The sequence below is a fragment of the Pleurodeles waltl genome, unplaced genomic scaffold (genome assembly GCF_031143425.1).
Source record: "Pleurodeles waltl isolate 20211129_DDA unplaced genomic scaffold, aPleWal1.hap1.20221129 scaffold_39, whole genome shotgun sequence".
Classification (NCBI taxonomy): Eukaryota; Metazoa; Chordata; class Amphibia; order Caudata; family Salamandridae; genus Pleurodeles; species Pleurodeles waltl.
This window is the reverse complement of record NW_027150097.1, coordinates 10,605,696-10,620,628: the sequence shown is the minus strand read 5'-3', so window position 1 is coordinate 10,620,628 and position 14,933 is coordinate 10,605,696. Positions and strand designations below refer to the sequence as shown.

Sequence of the window (14,933 nt, the reverse complement as noted above, 5' to 3'; positions counted from 1 at the left end):
TCATTGATGTTTGATATGCATTTTGAGATGGAATAAAAAGATTTAAACCAATTTAATAACATTGTGAATTCTGTTAATTTTAGTCTGAGCTTCAGTTGGACTACAGCAGCGTATTTCAAGTTTGTATGACATTAAATTGATACTAGCGGGTCCTAGTCTGTCTAAAAACATTTTAAATAGAGGAATTTGCAATTTCATCAATCTGCATACGTGGGGGTGGGGTCTGGGAGAGTGACTAGCCCATGACATATCTGTCTAGTATTCACTTGCCTTGATTGACACCTTCGGTTTGTTTCAACTTTTTGACAGATAGCTTGTTGCTTCATGGGATAATTTATGGCAGCTTCTTGATCTTGTAGAGCCCAAAATGTGGTCTTTTCTAACATTTATTAAATATATGACCATAACTGATGTGTTCTACTCGAGATGAAGTGTCACTTAAGGCACATATATGTCACACATTAGTACACTAAAAACATGGAAATGTCACACATAGGCAAATTCAAAACTTGGCATCCATGTTTCTTGTGCTACGGATATAAATTGACCATGCACACTGCCAGGTACAGCTGAAGAACTCTCTCTGTCAGGGGGCCCCATCTTTCAGAGACCCTCACATCATTCTGTTTGTGCAATCTGGTTCCTTGGTCATAGACTCCAAAGGAGCTCTGAAGTGCCAAGCTCAGCAGTCACTTTACCATAAATGTGACAAAACGAGGTTCATTTGCGACCTTCAGATTGTGGCTGTTTTCATCAAAAGAAGAAAAACAACTTAAGCATGTAAATCGGGGGTTGTGTTACGCATTTAACAAGCACTAGCAAAGCCAAATGCAACTGGCTGGAATTTGATTCCTAAAAGAATAAATTAAAAAGCCTGCTGTGGTTATGAACTCGATTACTGTTTGTATACAACACATCTATAAGCGAAACAATTTATTGCGTGAATATATCGTGGAGTTTGAGATGTAATTAAAGTGGAAGAAGTTCACAGAAGACCGAATGATACACCAAAAAGCCAATAGCATGAAGTGAGAAATAAATTCAAGAACAAACTTTGTGTATTTAAAAGAATTGTTAATATAAGGTCATTTTAGCAGGCACGTACAGCCAGACCTAATATGTATATGTAAAAGAGATGGTAGCAACAAGCAAATTTTTAAGCTGCGCTGTTAAACTGGACCTTAGGGGTGGTGGACGCGAGGGGTGTTTTTTGAAAAAATGAGGTCTCATAACTTAAAAAGAGACTCCTGGTTTCACTGGGGATCGAACCCAGGACCTTCTGCGTGTAAAGCAGACGTGATAACCACTACACTATGAAACCACTTGAACACAGCACAGTGTTTCTAAGCTTATATAGGTACACAGCACATGTCAGTGTTTCACATTCATAATCACTGAAGTGAAATAGGAGACACAAGAATTCAGCTATAGGGGACAGGATATAAACCTCACAGTGCAGAGAAACAGAGACACTCACCGCCGACACCGGTAGCGGAAGGAGCGACCGACACCAAGTAAACCTCACACTGGACGCGCACGGGCGCTTCGGGGCGCTCAAGCCTTGGAGCTCAACTGATAAATCTATACAAGAAGCAATGACTCGAGTCACCTCAAACTCACCCATAGAGTTGTCCCATCAGCACGTCTGGGACGGGCGCAGAACTCCTTCTGCGAGGACCCGAGGTGTCTTTATCAACTGATGGCTGGAGAAACTGAGCCCCGTATCACCTTCAGTCACACTCACTGCTCCCCCTACTGGTGGCAGAGAGCTCTGCCTTGTAGAGCTCACTCCTCGTGGGGTGTCACTCACTCCCCTACCGCCACCCTTCTAGTGATAGAGTAAACTGCACTACCTTGTAGAGCTCACTCCTCGTCGGGTGTCACTCAGTCCCTCCCTCCGCCCTTCTAGAGACAGAGTAAACTGCATTGCCTTGTAGAGCTCACTCCTCGTGGGGTGTCACTCACTACCCTACCGCCATCCTTCTAGTGACAGAGTAAACTGCACTGCCTTGTAGAGCTCACTCCTCGTGGGGTGTCACTCCCTCCCCTCCCTCCACCCTTCTAGTGACAGAGTGAACTGCACTGCCTTGTAGAGCTCACTCCTTGTCGGGTGTCACTCAGTCCCTCCCTCCACCCTTCTAGAGACAGAGTAAACTGCACTGCCTTGTAGAGCTCACTCCTCATGGGGAGTTACTCCCTTACCTCCCTCCACCCTTCTACAGACAGAGTAAACTATTCTACTTTGTAGAGTTCACTCCTCGTCGGGTGTCACTCAGTCCCTCCCCCCGCCCTTCTAGAGTCAGAGTAAACTGCTCTGCCGTGAAGATCTCACTCCTCGTGGGGGGGGAGGGTGACTCACTCCCTCCTTCTAGACACAGAGTAAACTACTCTTCCTTGAAGATCTCACTCCCCTCTCCCTTTCTAGAGACAGAATAAACTGCACTGCCTTATAGATCTCACTCCTCGTGGGGAGTGACTCACAGCTCCCTCTGCTGGTGGCAGAGATAGCTGCAGCGCCTTGAAGATCTCACACCTCGTGGGGTATCTTACTCACTCCCATCCCCCTTTCTAGAGACAGAATAAACTGCAGCGCCTTGCAGATCTCACACCTCGGACAGTGACTCACTGCTCCCCCTGCTGGAGGCAGAGACAGCTGCAGCGCCTTATAGATCTCACTCCTCGTGGGGAGTGACTCACAGCTCCCTCTGCTGATGGCAGAGATAGCTTTAGCGCCTTGAAGATCTCACACCTCGGACAGCCACTCACTTCACCCGCTGCTGGAGGCTAAGATTTGCTGTTCCCCCTTTGTTGATCATTGATTAGAGCACTCATTCCTTCAAACGTATTTATTATTTATCAGTATATGTGCGGAATATGTGTCAAACACTCAGCATGAACTGTCTGGGCTGAAAGTGCGGGCATCGCATCTAATCCAAAGAGAAAACTTATCAAGGACAGAGCCCATTACTGGGCGCCTGGAGGCGGGTAGGGTCACTAATGAGAACTGATCTGTGCTCTGACACTCAGCGCCTCACACTCCAAGAGTGCAGGCGCGGGAGGCGCCATCGGAGCCTTCTTAGCGCAGTAGGCAGCGCGTCAGTCTCATACTCTGAAGGTCGTGAGTTCGAGCCTCACAGAGGGCACAGCTTTTATTTATTTCACTACTTCATTCATACATCTATTTTATTTCACCTACTCCACAATACAAACTGAACAATGCATTTATCCCAAAACATTACTTTCATCGCTATAACCGTGTACTCTTTATTTTGGCACTGTCTCAAATATATCTTGCAATTTTAGATATCCCAGCTTTTTTTCCTGAGTATAAACGGATAATGTACCTATAACTGTACATTATAATGACGTTGTATTCCGATCCAGGAAGCGTCGCATCTGGCTTCCATTAGAAGGACAAAGGACTCTGGGATAACTTGTCATGTTCTTACAAGTCTCTAAATCGGGGTGTTTTTCTTATGTAATATGTGCCCCCCCCCCCCCCCCCCCCCCCCCCCAGACCTCTAAAGGACCCCCAGCTCAGCGGGGAGCACATCACCCGCTCCTGTGGTTTAGTTCACATCCTGGGGTCTATGGTTTCTTTTTATGGTTACACGGTCAGGGCTGCATAACCCTGGATGCAAGAAAACACGGACTGGATTCACTCCTCCGGACTGGCCTGGAGCTCAGTGAGATCAGTGCGTGCAGTCCCGCAGGCTGCTGCTCCCAGCCTTGTTCAAGGCGGCTACAGGATCGCAACATTATCCCTGGAAAGCGAAGTGGAACTGGAAATCAACATTTCAGTTTTTTAAAAGGTTAAAAAAACAGCTAAATGTAGAATCAGAATAATTTAAAAATGGAGCCGCCCGAACAGGGACTTGAACCCTGGACCCTCAGATTAAAAGTCTGATGCTCTACCGACTGAGCTATCCGGGCCTCTGAAAACAACGTTTTGGAGCTTTTTATATGTACTGATGCCATGGAGCGGCAGTGTGTGTTCTCAGTAGTTTTCTATATTTTCAGTATTCTTCTTCTTCTTTAGTCCCTTTTCCGCTTTCATGACCAACAACACTGCGCCCCAACCACTTTGCAGATGTGACTCAAACACAACAGTCTGGGCTGCAATGGCCCCTACAGGGTGGAGGAAAGGACGCAGCCAGGCCAGGTTTACATCACACTCACGAGCAGCAGCCCAGTCACTAGGAGTACACACATGCATACGACCCGCCAGCAGAGAGAGACACACACAAACATAACACACACACACACCTCTCCCTCTCCCTCTCCCTCTCCCCCCCCCCCCCCCCCCCCCACCCAAAGCGGAAATGACAGACCCAGTCTTGATAAACTGCACAGACCTAGCAGGAAGGTCTGTACAGTTTATCCTGCACTACCAACCGGCTGCCATCAGATGCCAGAAATTACATGGTCTGGGCATGAGGACAATCAAACAAGCATTTGCAATGCAATGAGTCTCACATTTCTTCGACTTAAAGCTAATAGCCTTGTAAATTCAGAACGGGACTTTTCTTGCCATATAAATTGAAAAAGAAAAGTAAAAAAGTTGGAAAAATAGAGCCGATTCAAAGTGCCACGGCCGCCATGAGCATGAGAGCAAAGGAGAAGCACAAAAGGAAAAAGAAGTTTGCTCACAGTCAAATGTATTGGAAAACGTGCAATTATCCATGTAACAGGGTCGGTCCCCAAGGCGGTAACAAAACTGTCCCAAGTAGGGGCAAACGTTAAGCATTTATCAATGATAACAAATGATTTTTGAAAGGCAAGCCCATGAACGAGTGATAGTGATGGGCATGAGGTGGGTGTGGTTAAAAGCCCAGATAGATACCAACACATCAGAAAAGCAGGGCTTGCGCGCTATGCTCAACCTAAGAAGGACACAGTAAAAAGGAGTTCCATTTTTGCGTGAACACCTGTCTTCAGCCGTGTAATCTACTGGCCAACACAGGAGTGTTCTAAGGGTTGGGCAAACTGGGCAATTGCCCTGCAGCCCTCCTTCCAAGGGACTCCACGGGGAAGTGAACTTTCTCTCTATCTCACATCTGTTTATTTTTCTGTCTCAAACTTAAGGGGCATATTTATACTCCATTTGCGCCGAATTTGCGTCGTTTTTTTCGACGCAAATTCGACGCAAAACTAACGCCATATTTATACTTTGGCGTTAGACGCGTCTAGCGCCAAAGTGCACGGAGTTAGCGTCATTTTTTGGCGTGAACGCCTTCCTTGCGTTAATGAGATGCAAGGTAGGCGTTCCCGTCTTAAAAAATGACTCCGACGCATATGCCTCGTATTTATACTCCCGGGCAAAAATCACGCCCGGGAGTGGGCGGGTCAAAAAACCCCGCATTTGCGCCTCTTTTTAACGCCTGGGTCAGGGCAGGCGTTAAGGGACCTGTGGGCTCAGATTGAGCCCAGAGGTGCCCTCCCCTGCCCCCAGGGACCCCCCCTGCCACCCTTGCCCACCCCAGGAGGACACCCAAGGATGGAGGGACCCACCCCAGGGACATTCAGGTAAGTTCAGGTAAGTATTTTTTTTGTTTGTTTTTTTTGGCATGGGGGGGCCTGATTAGTGCCCCCCTACATGCCACTATGCCCAATGACCATGCCCAGGGGACATAAGTCCCCTGGGCATGGCCATTGGGCAAGGGGGCATGACTCCTGTCTTTGCTAAGACAGGAGTCATGTAAATGGCGCCTGGGCGTCGTAAAAAATGTCGCAAATCGGGTTGAGGCGATTTTTTTGCCTCAACCTGACTTGCCCCATTTTAAGACGCCCTAACGCCATTTTCCCCTATGCCGGCGCTGCCTGGTGTACGTGTTTTTTTTTCGCGCACACCAGGCAGCGCCGGTCTGCTAGCGCCGGGTAACGCCATTCAATAAATACGGCGCCCGCATGGTGCTTCAGAATGGCGTTAGCCGGCGCTAATTTTTTTGACGCTAAACTGCGTTAGCGCAGTTTAGCGTCAAAAAGTATAAATACGGGCCTAAATGTAGTATTCAATATTGCCTGGCATCATGTGCCTTCAGGTAGAAGAAAAAGGATGATAAAATGCACAACTGTTCCAGACAGGGGCCCCTAAAGCATGCCTTGCCCAGGACCCCCAAAATCCTTAAGATAACACTGGGCCAACATCCTTACCATTATCAAGTACAGAACCTGCCAGGACCCCCTGACACAAGTCCACAGAGCAGGACAATGCTGGGTTAGTCAGAAGTTGTGAAACCAGGAGCAGAATTGCAGATGGAATTTGGGAAGACCACCTTGAGTCTACAGGGGCTTTTTTTTGCTAGAAGTGGACCCCAGTGAGGTTGTATATTTGTGGGGTATTTCTAGAGGGAGTACCGAGCTATGAAGCCAGGGAGCTGTGTATGTGAGAAAAGAATAAGAAGAAAGGCCTTCGGTATGGAGCCCTCCAATATTTATCCAAAGTCAGAGGGAGGTTTTCTTCAAGGATGAGCTATTGACTGGCATGTCTACCTGCATGCTGTGTATGGGGAGACAGACCTGTGACAGGCACTGTGGGATGGATCGGATTAGATCAGATTATATTAAATTAAATATCTTTCTGTGTTCTTTTTGCTCTAGACAGGAAACTTCAAGGTTTTCTGCTTCTTACAAAGACACCACATGAGTTTTCTTGCACATGAAAACATAGGAACCGACCTGTATCTGTCAGGAATTCAGTGGATTGGTAATAATATAGTGAATGTATTTATTTCCATAATCATTTAACACAACTAGAGGGCATGAGGTCAACAGGAAACACCTGTAAAAATTGTATTAGACAACATAGAACATGGGATCATTCAGATAACTGCTAAAGTAGCACAAAATATTTCTCTTTCAATCTAATGGTTTTGATGAATTTAAGCGATTTTGCTATTACTGAAGGGAGTGGAACTGTAGGTCAAATTCAGTCTGTGAACCTCGTCATCATATTGGAATTTTCAAATGCTGTGCAAAAGTCCACAGAAGTAGGTTGGAAGCTCGCCACATGTTCCAGTAGTATAGGCAGCTGGTTTATGTGTCATTTGTTCAGCTTGGCTCATATGTTTGAAGTTCACTGGTCTGATTACCCAAAAAATGAGTTTCTAATCTATTTATGACATGTGGGGGAGGGGGATCACGGTCTTCACTGGGTGCAAAGTCATGGCACCAGTTCAAGGTGCTACACGGGAGGAGAGGTCATGCGGGCAAATCTTCTCCTGCCCGGGGGTTTGATTTTTTAATGTTTTTTTCTTTTTGTTGTTTCACTTTTGGGGGTTCTCCCTTTCTTGGAGGATGGGTGGATTCATGGAGAAGTGAGGTTCACGTGGTATAAAAAAGAGCAGATTTGGGTACAGGTTCGAGTTACTGAGCAAAGATCAGCGCAAGATCAGTTTTGAAAGGCAGGATGCTATTTGTAATGGGATGTGAAATCAGATGTACATCTTGTAAAATAAAGGATATGTCAAGCAGACGGAAAAATGTGAGAGTGCTAAGCTGGTTAGGGGCTTTCCGCCCAGATGTTATATTCCGGCAGGAAAATCATCTAAAGAGCAACTGCAAAAAAATCTCAATTCCTAAAAAAATATGAGAAATTATTTGTTTCCTCTGCAGGTCTGGCGGTAAGGGGGGGCTGGCAAGCTTTTTGGTGAAGGGGCTCAACTGGCAGGTCTGTGATGTTATTAGAGACCTCCAGGGTAGGTGGTATGGTTGAAGGTTCAAGTTAATGGTGCTCCACTCTGGTTAATTACTTTGGCTCTCATTACAACCCTGGTGGTCGGTGATTAAGCAGCAGTAATACCGCCAACAGGATGGCAGTAAACACCGCCAAATTATGACCATGGCGCAAACAGCTCAGACAGCCACTTTAACTCACCGACCGCCGGACGGAATAAACCGGCACCACGGTGGTAGCCGCCTACAGCCGGGCGGAAGTCAATGTTCCTCCCACTGTATTATGACACATCAATCTGCCACCTTTTCCAGGGCGGTACCAACGACATCAAAAGCCTGGTGGAATCACTGCACAGAAGGGAAACGACTCACCTGTGGAGACTCTGGGAAGAACCACGCCACCATGGAGCCTGAGCTGCATATCTTCTCAATGCTCTTCTACGTCCTGCTCCACCACGAACATCAACGCCGGTGAAGACGACCACGGTGAGTACTGCCACCTAGCACACAGGGGAGGGAGAGAGGAAAAAGGGAGTGACACACACACACGCAACATCCCCACCCCCAACACCATACACACAAGCAGATGCAGTAACATAACATATTTTCCCCGTACCCCTCAGGAATAATGCACGGACAACAGCAATAGATCAAAGTGAGTAAGATAAATATACAAAAAATATGTGCATCCAAATCCAAAACTATATACATATTTACAAATGAAGGGACACTGCCCAGTACACAATGTTCGTGGTCCACAGGGCCACAATATAATGTCCAAGGCCCCACTTGCTTCCTGTAACAACACGGAGAGAACACTGCAGGGGCGTCAATTCAAAAATAGGAAGGCACCTCAGGGGGACGCGGAACGGGGGGCACCTCAGCCGGAAGATGGAACAAATCCACTGGTCCCGGAGGGGGCAACATGCGCTGTGTTTGCTCCTGGGGAGTGCAAGGCCACATTCTCTCAAGTGGGTGACTTGCCCACATGCTCTGGAGGAGGCAACATGCCCTGTGCTTGGTCCTGGGGAGTGCAAGGCCACAGTCTCTCAAATGGGTGACTTGCCCACATGCTCCGGAGGGGGAAACATGCCCTGTGCTTGGTCCTAGCGAGTGCAAGGCCTCAGTCTCTTGAGTGGGTGACTTGCCCACATGCTCTGGAGGGGGCAACAGGCCCTGTGCTCTTGATCCTGGGGATGCTGGGGTTGGTGGGTGGCTTATCCACTGGTTCTGGAGGAGGCACCGTGCCCTGTGATCTTCATCCTGGGGAGGATGGGGCGAGTGGATGGCATCTCCACTGGTTCTGGAGGGGGTATGGTGCCCTGTGATCTTGTCCTGGGGAGGATGGGGCGAGTGGATGGCATCTCCACTGGTTCTGGAGGAGGCACCATGCCCGGTGATCTTCATCCTGGGGGGGTTGGAGTGAGTGGATGGCTTCTACACTGGTTCTGGAAGGGCATCATGCCCTGTGATATTCATCCTGGGGAGGATGGGGTGAGTGGATGGCTTCTCCACTAGTTCTGGAGAGAGCATTGTGCCCTGTGATGTCGGTCTTGTGGAGTGCAAGGTCACAGTCTCTCAGCTGGGTGTCAATCACACAGGATTTGCAGGGGCAGGCCGCACAACAGCCCATGGATACAGTACTACACACTGTCCTCTGGCGGTGACGGCTACTCAGTGGTGGCAGTGGTGGTGCTGCTGCTGGACGTGGTGGGGGAGGCTCCTGCCCATCCTCAGCAGCCTCGGATGGCTGCCCACTGGTGCTGCTGCTGCTGGTGGTTGTACTGGTGGTGGAGCCGGTGGTGCGGGAAGGCTGCAGCCCATCCCCTGCAGTCTCAGACGGCTGCCCACTGGTGCTGCTACTGCTGGTGTGGTGCTGCTGGAGCTGGTGGTGGGGGGAGGCTCCAGTCCATCCCCTGCAGCCTCGGACAGCTGCTCCACCATGGTTGGTGGTGTCGGCTCCAACTGAGTCGAAGCATCAGGCCCCTTGTCCTTTCTGCCTATTGGTGCAGGCCCCTTGCCCTTCCTGGCAGCAGCTGGGGATTCCTCCTTCCCCTTCCTGGTAGCAGCTGGGGATTCCTCCTTCCCCTTCCTGGTAGCAGCTGGGGATTCCTCCTTGCCCTTCCCTACAGCAGCTGGGAGTGGCACCTATCCCTTCCTTACAGCAGCTGGGGGTGGGACCTTTCCATTCCTTTCAGCAGCTGGGGGTGGCATCTTTCCCTTCCTTTCAGCAGCTGGGGTTGGCACCTTGCCCTTCTTGGCAGCACTTGGGGCAGGCACCCTTTCTGTGTGGCTGCCTAATGCCTGGGATCCTTTCCCACCAGGAGTTGCTGTGGACACAACTGTGCCCGTGGACTGGGTGGCTGAGGTGCTTGCCTGGGTTCTACACACCCTGGCCAGACTTGAAGGAAGGCGGGAGGAGGGGTAAGGAAGAGGTCAAAGGTGGAGAGGAAAAGCTGCTTAGGGACATTGGGGCGGGAAGAGGGAAAAGGTTTGGGAGTGGAGGAATAGGGAGTGGTTGTAGGAGGTGTCTGTCTGCTGTGTTTGGGTGCAGGTGCATGGGCTGGATGCTGTTGTGAGGTGGATGGCTGTTGGGTGTCTGAGAGCTTGCGTTTGTGTACCTTGGGAGCATTGGCACAGACACAGTTGGAGATGACACAGGGGACGTGTGCATGGATGTTGTGGTGGTGTCTGCAGGTGAGGTTTGTGTTCTGATAGGTGTGCTGGTGATAGTGGTAGTGGATGATGGTGTAGTGCATGCAGGTGTAGTGTAGACGCAACTGGGAGGGAGGTGGAGGAGGAGGAATAATGGGACACAGTGAAGGCAGTGGATGTTGGTACGTCTGTATATGGATGGTGTTTGTGTGAGTGCCCGTGGGATGATGTGTGGGGCTTGTGTTTGCCTGTGCCACTCTTGTGTGTTGTCCTGTGTGCATGCACGCGTGCCTGTGTGCTTGGGATAGGTTGGGATTGTTGGGATTGTGGGGAATGGGACTGGGTAGAGGAAGTTGGAGGGGGGAGGGTGGAAACAGGGACAATGGCTGCCATCAGAGAGGAAGCCAGAGCCTGGATTGATCTCTGTTGGGCCACCAAGCCAGTGTGAATGCCCTCCAGAAATGCATTGGTCTGTTGCATTTGGCCTGCCAGCCCCTGGATGCCATTCACAATGGTTGACTGCCTAACAGAGATGGATCTCAGGAGGTCAATAGCCTCCTCACTCAGGGCAGCAGGGCTCACTGGGGCAGGCCCTGAGGTTCCTGGGACAAAGGAGATGCCCACCCTCCTGGGTGAGCGGGCACAGGCAACTCACTGAGGGGCTGCTGAGAGGGCGATGCTGGTACGGGGGTGGCAGCTGTACCTGTAGCTGGGGTGGGCACAGAGGTGTCCGCCACCACCAGGGAGCTTCCAGCAGAGGAGGTATCTGTGTCCGAACTGTCACCTCTTGTCTCCGCCGTGGTGCTCCCCTCGCCCTCTGTCCGACTGGTGCCCTCACCGTTGGTGGACTCTGCCTCCTGGGTCCTGTGGGATGCAGCTCCCTCCGTCGCAGGTGCCACTGCTCCTCCACCAGATGGTGCTAATGCGCATAAGGACAGGGTGACAAAACAAAAAGGGGGGATAGACAAAGGATACATTTGGTCGTTTGCTGCACTAACACCACCGTTGGTGTACACAACACACTCACACACAGGGTACAGCCCTACGCACTAGGCAAAGCACTACCAGTAACAATGCTATTCCCCAGGTCATGGGGAGGGACACATACCACCAACTGCAGCATACCTGGGACCCACATAGCCCTGCCCAGTAGTGGATGCCTGCTAGCCAGGTTGAAGGAAATTCAAATCAGAACCCTGCCCAACATGAAACCTACTCTGCAATGTCAGGCCTGGCCTACGGGCACTCACAGGCACACATCCCCCACACGGATACCCCCCCCACCAGGCGTAGTAGTGATGATGGGCACTGTACTCACCCCCTTGTGGCTGCTGTGATGCCCCCAAGCGTCCATCCAGCACCGAATAGGCCACCACCAGTATGCGGGTCATCAGGGGGGTCAGGATTCGACAGGCACCCCTTCCTCGTTGGGAGGCCATCCCCAGCTGGGCCTCCGCTGTCTTCTGTGCCCAGCGTCTCAGGTCCTCCCACCATTTCCGACAGTGGGTGCTCCGCCTGCCGTAGGCCCCCAGGGTCCGCACGTCCTTGGCGATGGCACACCACAAACCCTTCTTTTGATGGGTGCTGACCTGCAGAGGAAATATACACAGGGAAAGGTATTAGTTAGACCGTCCTGCCTGTTACACTCGTAGCCCACCATACCCCTTCCCATTCCCCTTACTTACAGACATGGCCCAGCATAAATGCTGCACGCTGCCCAGGGCCCATCCAACAACCTCCCCAACATAAGGCCTTCACACACAGCACTCCATGCATTCATGCTACATGCATCGTGCTCACAGTGTTCTCACCTGTTGGTCTGGAGGCCCATACAGCAGTCTGTACTGGGGTAGGACCCCATCCACCAGTCTCTCCAACTCTGCTGAGGTGAAAGCAGGGGCCCTTTCCCCAGTTACATGAGCTCTGGTAGGTTCCAGACACAGGTCACAGCAGCACATGCAGTGTAGGTCCTCTCCTGTTGAAGGTCAGGTAGAAAGTGAGTTTACAGATAGTAAATGGTGGAGACATCCGCGGTGATGCATGCCATCGCCACGGGTGTACATCACCATTGGCCACTGTACCCCATAGGGCCCAATGATAACCAATGAGGAGTTGCATGGCTGTTCCTGACCGCCTCCCACAAAGGCGCACAAAGTCAGCGGAATTACCTCACTTCCACCTGTCCCTCCACACAGGACAGGCAGACGCCATTTCAGGGGGGGGGCAGCCTAAGGATCAGAAATGCATCACAGTTCACAGTTGTACATTCAGGACATATGCCAGTAATAAATTATAAAAATTACATCATGCATTGAACTGTAGTGGTTACAATGTACAGATAATGACCGGCTCCTTTCTCATTAGCCCCACAGTAACCGCTGCAGATGAACAGGAGATGGAGACACCCCCCTGTGTACAGACCCCTGGTGGACTCGCAACAATGGAGGACAGGCACATTATCCTCACCTATAGACTTGACAGGGCCACAATCACAGAGCTGTGTGCCCAATTGGAGCCTGACCCAATATCTGCTATCCGTCACCCCACTGGGATCCCCCCTTGTGCAAGTCCTATCTGTGCTCCATTTCTTGGCAACTGGTTCTTTCCAAGTGACAGTGGGCTTGGCAGCAGGAATGTCACAGCCAATGTTTTCAATCGTGCTGACCAGAGTGTTATCTGCCCTGATTAAATACATGTGCAACTACATTGTTTTCCCCCAGGTGGAGGATTTGGCCACAGTGAAGGCTGACTTCTATGCAATGGGACATATCCCCAACATTATTGGGGCTATTGATGGAACACATATAGCATTTGCCCCCCTCCGGCAAAATGAACCAGTCTTCAGAAATCAAAAAGGTTTTCACTAGATGAATGTGCCGATGGCAAGTTTGACAGACCAGTACATCTCCTGTGTCAATGCTAAGTATCCTGGGTCAGTGCATGATGCTTTTATCCTGAGGAATAGCAGCATGCCAAATGTGATGGGCCAGTTCCAGAGGCACAGGGTGTGGATAATAGGTGAGCCCTGGTTCCCACCCAGTGGATGTTGGTGTATGAGTATTGTGTGGGCCATAAGGGTTAGTGTGTGGTTAACAGTTGTCCCTCGATATTTGCAGGTGACTCTGGTTATCTCAACCTCTCATGGCTACTGACCCCTGTGAGGAATGCCAGGACAAGGGCAGAGGAACGTTGCAATGAGGCACATGGGCGAACAAGAAGGATAATTTAATGTACATTTGGCCTCCTGAAGGTGAGGTTTTGGTGCCTCCATCTATCAGGTGGATCCCTGTGCTATTGACCCAAGAATGTCTGCCAGATCATCGTGGCATGCTGTATGTTGCACAATCTTGCCTTGAGACGCCATGTGCCTTTTCGCAGGATGAGGAGGCTGGAGATGGCCGTGTGGCAGCAGTGGACCCTGTGGACAGTGAAGATGAGGAGGCAGAGAATGAAGAACAAAACTGCAGTGATACGTCAATACTTCCAATGTGACACATTGACAGTTTAATGTTTGACATTGTCACTGGCAGGCTGTGACTTCCTACTTCTATGGCCACTCACTGTACCCTATGGCATGTCTATTTGCAGATATTGGTGCCTCACTATCGCTCCTGGTGTGTTCACTGCAGCCAACTACAGGTCTTTCCTTTGTATACATTACTGTACAGTTGAATTACAATGTTTACACCTTGTTAAACAAATACATGCTTAAATCATTTGACATACTCCATACTTGTATTTTTTCAAAGTGTGTTTAATGCAGTGCTCTGAAGAAAAGTGGGAAGTGCAATGGGCTGGGTTGATGATGGAGGAAAGTCCAGGGTAGAGTCCATTCTATTTGTGCACAGGTGCATTGTCCACGGGGGCATAAGAAGGAGAGCAATGGCAGTTCAAGGTGGACAGGGTGACAGAGTGGGACACAAGGGTGACAATCAGGAGAGTCTTGTTTCCTGGCGGGGGTCTTGGCAATAGTCTCTGGCTTCTGCCTGGATCGCTGGGAACGTTTGCGGGGTGGTTCTCCTTCTGCAGGGGGATGGGTGCTGGTGGCCTGTTGGTCCTGTGGCAGGGCCTCCTGTCCACTAGCGGCAGCGGAGGTGGAGAGCTGTTCAATAGCCTGGCTAGTAGCAGAGGCCCGCTGGTGTGACACTGTCTCTTTCATAATGTTGGCCATGTCTGCCAGCACCCCTGCAATGGAGACCAGGGTGGTGTTAATGGACTTCAAGTCCTCCCTGATCCCAAGGTACTTCCCTCCTGCAGCCGCATGTTCTTCTGCAACTTGTCCATGATCTGGCCCTGCCTGGGAATGTTGGTATGCTCCCAGGATCGCGGTGAGTGACTCCTGGAGAGTTGGTTACCTGGGCCTGTCCTCCCCCTGGCGCACAGCAGTCCTCTCAGCTTCCCTGTTGCCCTGTGCCTCTGTCCCCTGAACCGTGTGCCCACTGCCCAGGTCCCTGATTGTCCTGGGTTTGTGGGGTGCCCAGGGATCCCTGTAGAGGTAGACATACTGCTGATTGATGTGTCCTGGGAACAGAGGTTTAGACCCTCTGGGTGGGTGCTGTGGTGGTGTTTCTTGAGGGGGGAGGCTCTGTGTGGCGTGTGACTGG

At 50.4% G+C, this 14,933-nt stretch overlaps 3 non-coding genes across 3 annotated transcripts; 1 reads left to right on the top strand and 2 right to left on the bottom strand.

Annotated features, from left to right (window-relative positions):
* Window positions 1-1,248: 1,248 nt before the first annotated feature.
* On the bottom strand, window positions 1,249-1,321 carry TRNAV-UAC (transfer RNA valine (anticodon UAC)). Its single transcript has one exon. It is a non-coding gene; the product is annotated as a tRNA-Val (tRNA).
* A 1,749-nt stretch (window positions 1,322-3,070) lies between these two features.
* TRNAM-CAU (transfer RNA methionine (anticodon CAU)) lies at window positions 3,071-3,143 on the top strand. The gene has a single exon. It is a non-coding gene; the product is annotated as a tRNA-Met (tRNA).
* Window positions 3,144-3,860: 717 nt separating this feature from the next.
* Window positions 3,861-3,933, bottom strand: TRNAK-UUU (transfer RNA lysine (anticodon UUU)). Its single transcript has one exon. It is a non-coding gene; the product is annotated as a tRNA-Lys (tRNA).
* Window positions 3,934-14,933: the final 11,000 nt, after the last annotated feature.